Genomic DNA, 7,500 nt, shown 5'->3' with positions numbered 1-7,500 from the left:
GGCTGGGGGTACCAGGGGTGTTGCTGGGGGTACCAGGGGTAAAGAGCGGGCCGGCCCGGCGGGCGAGTGTGGCCGGAAAAGGGGCCTCTTGCTCGGATTGGGAGTTTGAAAAAATTCCCCCATTCATTTTCAATGGCAGATGTACCAGGGGTCGGTGTCCGCCAGACGGCGGTGTGGTAGGCAAAAGGCGGGCCGGCTCGGCGAGCGTGCGTGCCCGGGAAAAAGGCCTCTTGGCCGGCGTGAGAGTTTAATAATAGCGGGCCGGCTCATCGAGCGTGCGTGCCCGGGAAAAGGGCCTCTTGGCCGGCGTGAGAGTTTAATAATAGCGGGCCGGCCCGGCGAGCGTGCGTGCCCGGGAAAAAGGCCTCCTTGCAGGCGTGAGCGTTTAATAATAGCGGGCCGGCCCGGCGAGCGTGCGTGCCCGGGAAAAAGGCCTCCTTGCAGGCGTGAGAGTTTAATAATAGCGGGCCGGCCCGGCGAGCGTGCGTGCCCGGGAAAAAGGCCTCCTTGCAGGCGTGAGAGTTTAATAATAGCGGGCCGGCTCGGCGAGCGTGCGTGCACGGGAAAAAGGCCTCTTGGCCGGCGTGAGAGTTTAATAATAGCGGGCCGGCCCGGCGAGCGTGCGTGCCCGGGAAAAAGGCCTCCTTGCAGGCGTGAGAGTTTAATAATAGCGGGCCGGCTCATCGAGCGTGCGTGCCCGGGAAAAGGGCCTCCTTGCAGGCGTGAGAGTTTAATAATAGCGGGCCGGCTCTGCGAGCGTGCGTGCCCGGGAAAAGGGCCTCTTGGCCGGCCTGAGCGTTTAATAATAGCGGGCCGGCTCATCGAGCGTGCGTGCCCGGGAAAAGGGCCTCTTGGCCGGCCTGAGCGTTTAATAATAGCGGGCCGGCCCCGCGAGCGTGCGTGCCCGGGAAAAAGGCCTCCTTGCAGGCGTGAGAGTTTAATAATAGCGGGCCGGCTCATCGAGCGTGCGTGCCCGGGAAAAGGGCCTCCTTGCAGGCGTGAGAGTTTAATAATAGCGGGCCGGCTCGGCGAGCGTGCGTGCCCGGGAAAAGGGCCTCTTGGCCGGCGTGAGAGTTTAATAATAGCGGGCCGGCCCCGCGAGCGTGCGTGCCCGGGAAAAAGGCCTCCTTGCAGGGGTGAGAGTTTAATAATAGCGGGCCGGCCCGGCGAGCGTGCGTGCCCGGGAAAAAGGCCTCCTTGCAGGCGTGAGCGTTTAATAATAGCGGACCGGCTCTGCGAGCGTGCGTGCCCGGGAAAAGGGCCTCTTGGCCGGCCTGAGCGTTTAATAATAGCGGGCCGGCCCGGCGAGCGTGCGTGCCCGGGAAAAAGGCCTCTTGGCCGGCTTGGGGGATTGAAAAAAAATCCCCCATTCATTTTCAACGGGAGGGGTCGGCGGTACCGCTTGGTGTCCGCCAGACGGCGGTGTGGTAGGCAAATGGCGGGCCTGCACGGCGAGCGTGCGTGCCCGGGAAAAAGGCCTCCTTGCAGGCGTGAGAGTTTAATAATAGCGGGCCGGCCCGGAGAGCGTGCGTGCCCGGGAAAAAGGCCTCTTGGCCGGCGTGAGAGTTTAATAATAGCGGGCCGGCCCGGCGAGCGTGCGTGCCCGGGAAAAAGGCCTCCTTGCAGGCGTGAGCGTTTAATAATAGCGGGCCGGCTCATCGAGCGTGCGTGCCCGGGAAAAGGGCCTCTTGGCCGGCGTGAGAGTTTAATAATAGCGGGCCGGCTCATCGAGCGTGCGTGCCCGGGAAAAAGGCCTCTTGGCCGGCTTGGGGGATTGAAAAAAAAATCCCCCATTCATTTTCAACGGGAGGGGTCGGCGGTACCGCTTGGTGTCCGCCAGACGGCGGTGTGGTAGGCAAATGGCGGGCCTGCACGGCGAGCGTGCGTGCCCGGGAAAAAGGCCTCCTGGCCGGCGTGAGAGTTTAATAATAGCGGGCCGGCTCTGCGAGCGTGCGTGCCCGGGAAAAAGGCCTCCTTGCAGGCGTGAGAGTTTAATAATAGCGGGCCGGCTCGGCGAGCGTGCGTGCCCGGGAAAAAGGCCTCCTTGCAGGCGTAAGAGTTTAATAATAGCGGGCCGGCTCATCGAGCGTGCGTGCCCGGGAAAAAGGCCTCTTGGCCGGCGTGAGAGTTTAATAATAGCGGGCCGGCCCGGCGAGCGTGCGTGCCCGGGAAAAAGGCCTCCTTGCAGGCGTGAGTGTTTAATAATAGCGGGCCGGCTCATCGAGCGTGCGTGCCCGGGAAAAGGGCCTCTTGGCCGGCGTGAGAGTTTAATAATAGCGGGCCGGCCCCGCGAGCGTGCGTGCCCGGGAAAAAGGCCTCCTTGCAGGCGTAAGAGTTTAATAATAGCGGGCCGGCTCATCGAGCGTGCGTGCCCGGGAAAAAGGCCTCTTGGCCGGCTTGGGGGATTGAAAAAAAATCCCCCATTCATTTTCAACGGGAGGGGTCGGCGGTACCGCTTGGTGTCCGCCAGACGGCGGTGTGGTAGGCAAATGGCGGGCCTGCACGGCGAGCGTGCGTGCCCGGGAAAAATGCCTCCTGGCCGGCGTGAGAGTTTAATAATAGCGGGCCGGCTCGGCGAGCGTGCGTGCCCGGGAAAAAGGCCTCTTGGCCGGCGTGAGAGTTTAATAATAGCGGGCCGGCTCGGCGAGCGTGCGTGCCCGGGAAAAGGGCCTCTTGGCCGGCGTGAGAGTTTAATAATAGCGGGCCGGCTCAGCGAGCGTGCGTGCCCGGGAAAAAGGCCTCCTTGCAGGCGTGAGAGTTTAATAATAGCGGGCCGGCTCATCGAGCGTGCGTGCCCGGGAAAAGGGCCTCTTGGCCGGCGTGAGAGTTTAATAATAGCGGGCCGGCTCATCGAGCGTGCGTGCCCGGGAAAAAGGCCTCTTGGCCGGCTTGGGGGATTGTAAAAAAAAATCCCCCATTCATTTTCAACGGGAGGGGTCGGCGGTACCGCGTGGTGTCCGCCAGACGGCGGTGTGGTAGGCAAATGGCGGGCCTGCACGGCGAGCGTGCGTGCCCGGGAAAAATGCCTCCTGGCCGGCGTGAGAGTTTAATAATAGCGGGCCGGCTCATCGAGCGTGCGTGCCCGGGAAAAAGGCCTCCTTGCAGGCGTGAGAGTTTAATAATAGCGGGCCGGCTCGGCGAGCGTGCGTGCCCGGGAAAAAGGCCTCCTTGCAGGCGTAAGAGTTTAATAATAGCGGGCCGGCTCATCGAGCGTGCGTGCCCGGGAAAAAGGCCTCTTGGCCGGCTTGGGGGATTGAAAAAAAATCCCCCATTCATTTTCAACGGGAGGGGTCGGCGGTACCGCTTGGTGTCCGCCAGACGGCGGTGTGGTAGGCAAATGGCGGGCCTGCACGGCGAGCGTGCGTGCCCGGGAAAAATGCCTCCTGGCCGGCGTGAGAGTTTAATAATAGCGGGCCGGCTCGGCGAGCGTGCGTGCCCGGGAAAAAGGCCTCTTGGCCGGCGTGAGAGTTTAATAATAGCGGGCCGGCTCGGCGAGCGTGCGTGCCCGGGAAAAGGGCCTCTTGGCCGGCGTGAGAGTTTAATAATAGCGGGCCGGCTCAGCGAGCGTGCGTGCCCGGGAAAAAGGCCTCCTTGCAGGCGTGAGAGTTTAATAATAGCGGGCCGGCTCATCGAGCGTGCGTGCCCGGGAAAAGGGCCTCTTGGCCGGCGTGAGAGTTTAATAATAGCGGGCCTGAGAGTTTAATAATAGCGGGCCGGCTCGGCGAGCGTGCGTGCCCGGGAAAAGGGCCTCTTGGCCGGCGTGAGAGTTTAATAATAGCGGGCCGGCTCATCGAGCGTGCGTGCCCGGGAAAAGGGCCTCTTGGCCGGCGTGAGAGTTTAATAATAGCGGGCCGGCCCGGCGAGCGTGCGTGCCCGGGAAAAAGGCCTCCTTGCAGGCGTGAGAGTTTAATAATAGCGGGCCGGCCCGGCGAGCGTGCGTGCCCGGGAAAAAGGCCTCCTTGCAGGCGTGAGAGTTTAATAATAGCGGGCCGGCCCGGCGAGCGTGCGTGCCCGGGAAAAAGGCCTCCTTGCAGGCGTGAGAGTTTAATAATAGCGGGCCGGCCCGGCGAGCGTGCGTGCCCGGGAAAAAGGCCTCCTTGCAGGCGTGAGAGTTTAATAATAGCGGGCCGGCCCGGCGAGCGTGCGTGCCCGGGAAAAAGGCCTCCTTGCAGGCGTGAGAGTTTAATAATAGCGGGCCGGCTCCGCGAGCGTGCGTGGCCGGGAAAAAGGCCTCTTGGCCGGCGTGAGAGTTTAATAATAGCGGGCCGGCTCATCGAGCGTGCGTGCCCGGGAAAAGGGCCTCTTGGCCGGCGTGAGAGTTTAATAATAGCGGGCCGGCTCATCGAGCGTGCGTGCCCGGGAAAAGGGCCTCTTGGCCGGCGTGAGAGTTTAATAATAGCGGGCCGGCCCGGCGAGCGTGCGTGCCCGGGAAAAAGGCCTCCTTGCAGGCGTGAGAGTTTAATAATAGCGGGCCGGCCCGGCGAGCGTGCGTGCCCGGGAAAAAGGCCTCCTTGCAGGCGTGAGAGTTTAATAATAGCGGGCCGGCCCGGCGAGCGTGCGTGCCCGGGAAAAAGGCCTCCTTGCAGGCGTGAGAGTTTAATAATAGCGGGCCGGCCCGGCGAGCGTGCGTGCCCGGGAAAAAGGCCTCCTTGCAGGCGTGAGAGTTTAATAATAGCGGGCCGGCTCCGCGAGCGTGCGTGCCCGGGAAAAAGGCCTCCTTGCAGGCGTGAGAGTTCAATAATAGCGGGCCGGCCCGGCGAGCGTGCGTGCCCGGGAAAAAGGCCTCTTGGCCGGCGTGAGAGTTTAATAATAGCGGGCCGGCCCCGCGAGCGTGCGTGCCCGGGAAAAAGGCCTCCTTGCAGGGGTGAGAGTTTAATAATAGCGGGCCGGCCCGGCGAGCGTGCGTGCCCGGGAAAAAGGCCTCTTGGCCGGCGTGGGAGATTGAAAAAATTCCCCCATTCATTTTCAATGGCGGGGGTACCAGGGGTAGAGCTGGGGGTACCAGGGGTAAAGAGCGGGCCGGCCCGGCGTGCGAGTTTGGCCGGAAAAGAGGCCTCTTGGTCGGATTGGGAGATTGAAAAAATTCCCCCATTCATTTTCAATGGCGGGGGTACCAGGGGTAGAGCTGGGGGTACCAGGGGTAAAGAGCGGGCCGGCCCGGCGTGCGAGTTTGGCCGGAAAAGAGGCCTCTTGGTCGGATTGGGAGATTGAAAAAATTCCCCCATTCATTTTCAATGGCGGGGGTACCAGGGGTAGAGCTGGGGGTACCAGGGGTAAAGAGCGGGCCGGCCCGGCGTGCGAGTTTGGCCGGAAAAGAGGCCTCTTGGTCGGATTGGGAGATTGAAAAAATTCCCCCATTCATTTTCAATGGCGGGGGTACCAGGGGTAGAGCTGGGGGTACCAGGGGTAAAGAGCGGGCCGGCCCGGCGTGCGAGTGTGGCCGGGAAAGAGCCCTCCTGGCCGGCCTGGGAGATTGAAAAAAATTCCCCCATTCATTTTCAATGGCGGGGGTACCAGGGGTAAAGAGCGGGCCGGCCCAGCGTGCGAGTTTGGCCGGGAAAGGGGCCTCCTGGCCGGCCTGGGGGATTAAAAAAATTCCCCCATTCATTTTCAATGGCGGGGGTACCAGGGGTAGCAGTACCGATTTTGGTCGTTAGGGGCGCTGTAGTAGGTAAACCAGATATGCGGAGTTAGGGGGTCAAGAAGGCGAAAGGCTTAGAAAGTGACCGTTCACCAAAATACTTTCCGAAACGTATATAGGGGGGCATGTGTCGGACGAGTCACCATGCTTTCTCGATGCTGGAGGTACCAGGGGCACAAAGTTGGCCGGGAAAAGATGCCTCTTAGGCGGATTGAAAGCATGAGAAAATGCCCCCCATTCATTTTCAATGGCGGAGAGCGGGCCGGCCCCGCAGCCGAGTGTGGCCGGCGGAGAGGCGTCTCGGTCGGATGAATGAAGCGTGGAGCCGGCCTCTGACGGCGGAGCTCCGCACTTTCGAATATTTTCTATCTCCCCCTCCGGGCGGTCGACGGCAGTTGGGAAGGCCGCCCGAGAGGCGCCCGGGGCGGATACCTCGGGCGAAAAGCCGGCCTCTGACGGCGGAGCTCCGCACTTTCGAATATTTTCTATTTCCCCCTCCGGGCGGTCGACGGCAGTTGGGAAGGCCGCCCGAGAGGCGCCCGGGGCGGATACCTCGGGCGAAAAGCCGGCCTCTGACGGCGGAGCTCCGCACTTTCGAATATTTTCTATTTCCCCCTCCGGGCGGCCGACGGCAGTTGGGAAGGCCGCCCGAGAGGCGCCCGGGGCGGATACCTCGGGCGAAAAGCCGGCCTCTGACGGCGGAGCTCCGCACTTTCGAATATTTTCTATTTCCCCCTCCGGGCGGTCGACGGCAGTTGGGAAGGCCGCCCGAGAGGCGCCCGGGGCGGATACCTCGGGCGAAAAGCCGGCCTCTGACGGCGGAGCTCCGCACTTTCGAATATTTTCTATTTCCCCCTCCGGGCGGTCGACGGCAGTTGGGAAGGCCGCCCGAGAGGCGCCCGGGGCGGATACCTCGGGCGAAAAGCCGGCCTCTGACGGCGGAGCTCCGCACTTTCGAATATTTTCTATCTCCCCCTCCGGGCGGCCGACGGCAGTTGGGAAGGCCGCCCGAGAGGCGCCCGGGGCGGATACCTCGGGCGAAAAGCCGGCCTCTGACGGCGGAGCTCCGCACTTTCGAATATTTTCTATTTCCCCCTCCGGGCGGCCGACGGCAGTTGGGAAGGCCGCCCGAGAGGCGCCCGGGGCGGATACCTCGGGCGAAAAGCCGGCCTCTGACGGCGGAGCTCCGCACTTTCGAATATTTTCTATTTCCCCCTCCGGGCGGCCGACGGCAGTTGGGAAGGCCGCCCGAGAGGCGCCCGGGGCGGATACCTCGGGCGAAAAGCCGGCCTCTGACGGCGGAGCTCCGCACTTTCGAATATTTTCTATTTCCCCCTCCGGGCGGCCGACGGCAGTTGGGAAGGCCGCCCGAGAGGCGCCCGGGGCGGATACCTCGGGCGAAAAGCCGGCCTCTGACGGCGGAGCTCCGCACTTTCGAATATTTTCTATTTCCCCCTCCGGGCGGCCGACGGCAGTTGGGAAGGCCGCCCGAGAGGCGCCCCGGGGCGGATACCTCGGGCGAAAAGCCGGCCTCTGACGGCGGAGCTCCGCACTTTCGAACATTTTCTGTTTCCCCCTCCGGGCGGTCGACGGCAGTTGGGAAGGCCGCCCGAGAGGCGCCCGGGGCGGATACCCCGTGCGAAAACCCGGCCTCTGACGGCGGAGCTCCGCACTTTCGAACATTTTCTGTTTCCCCCTCCGGGCGGTCGACGGCAGTTGGGAAGGCCGCCCGAGAGGCGCCCGGGGCGGATACCCCGTGCGAAAACCCGGCCTCTGACGGCGGAGCTCCGCACTTTCGAATATTTTCTGTTTCCCCCTCCGGGCGGTCGACGGCAGTTGGGAAGGCCGCCCGAGAGGCG

Source organism: Hippocampus guttulatus, unplaced genomic scaffold, assembly GCF_054856545.1.
Source record: "Hippocampus guttulatus isolate MCC_2025c unplaced genomic scaffold, RoL_Hgut_1.0 HiC_scaffold_58, whole genome shotgun sequence".
Classification (NCBI taxonomy): Eukaryota; Metazoa; Chordata; class Actinopteri; order Syngnathiformes; family Syngnathidae; genus Hippocampus; species Hippocampus guttulatus.
The sequence above is the reverse complement of the archived record's forward strand: the minus strand, read 5'-3'. Positions refer to the sequence as shown.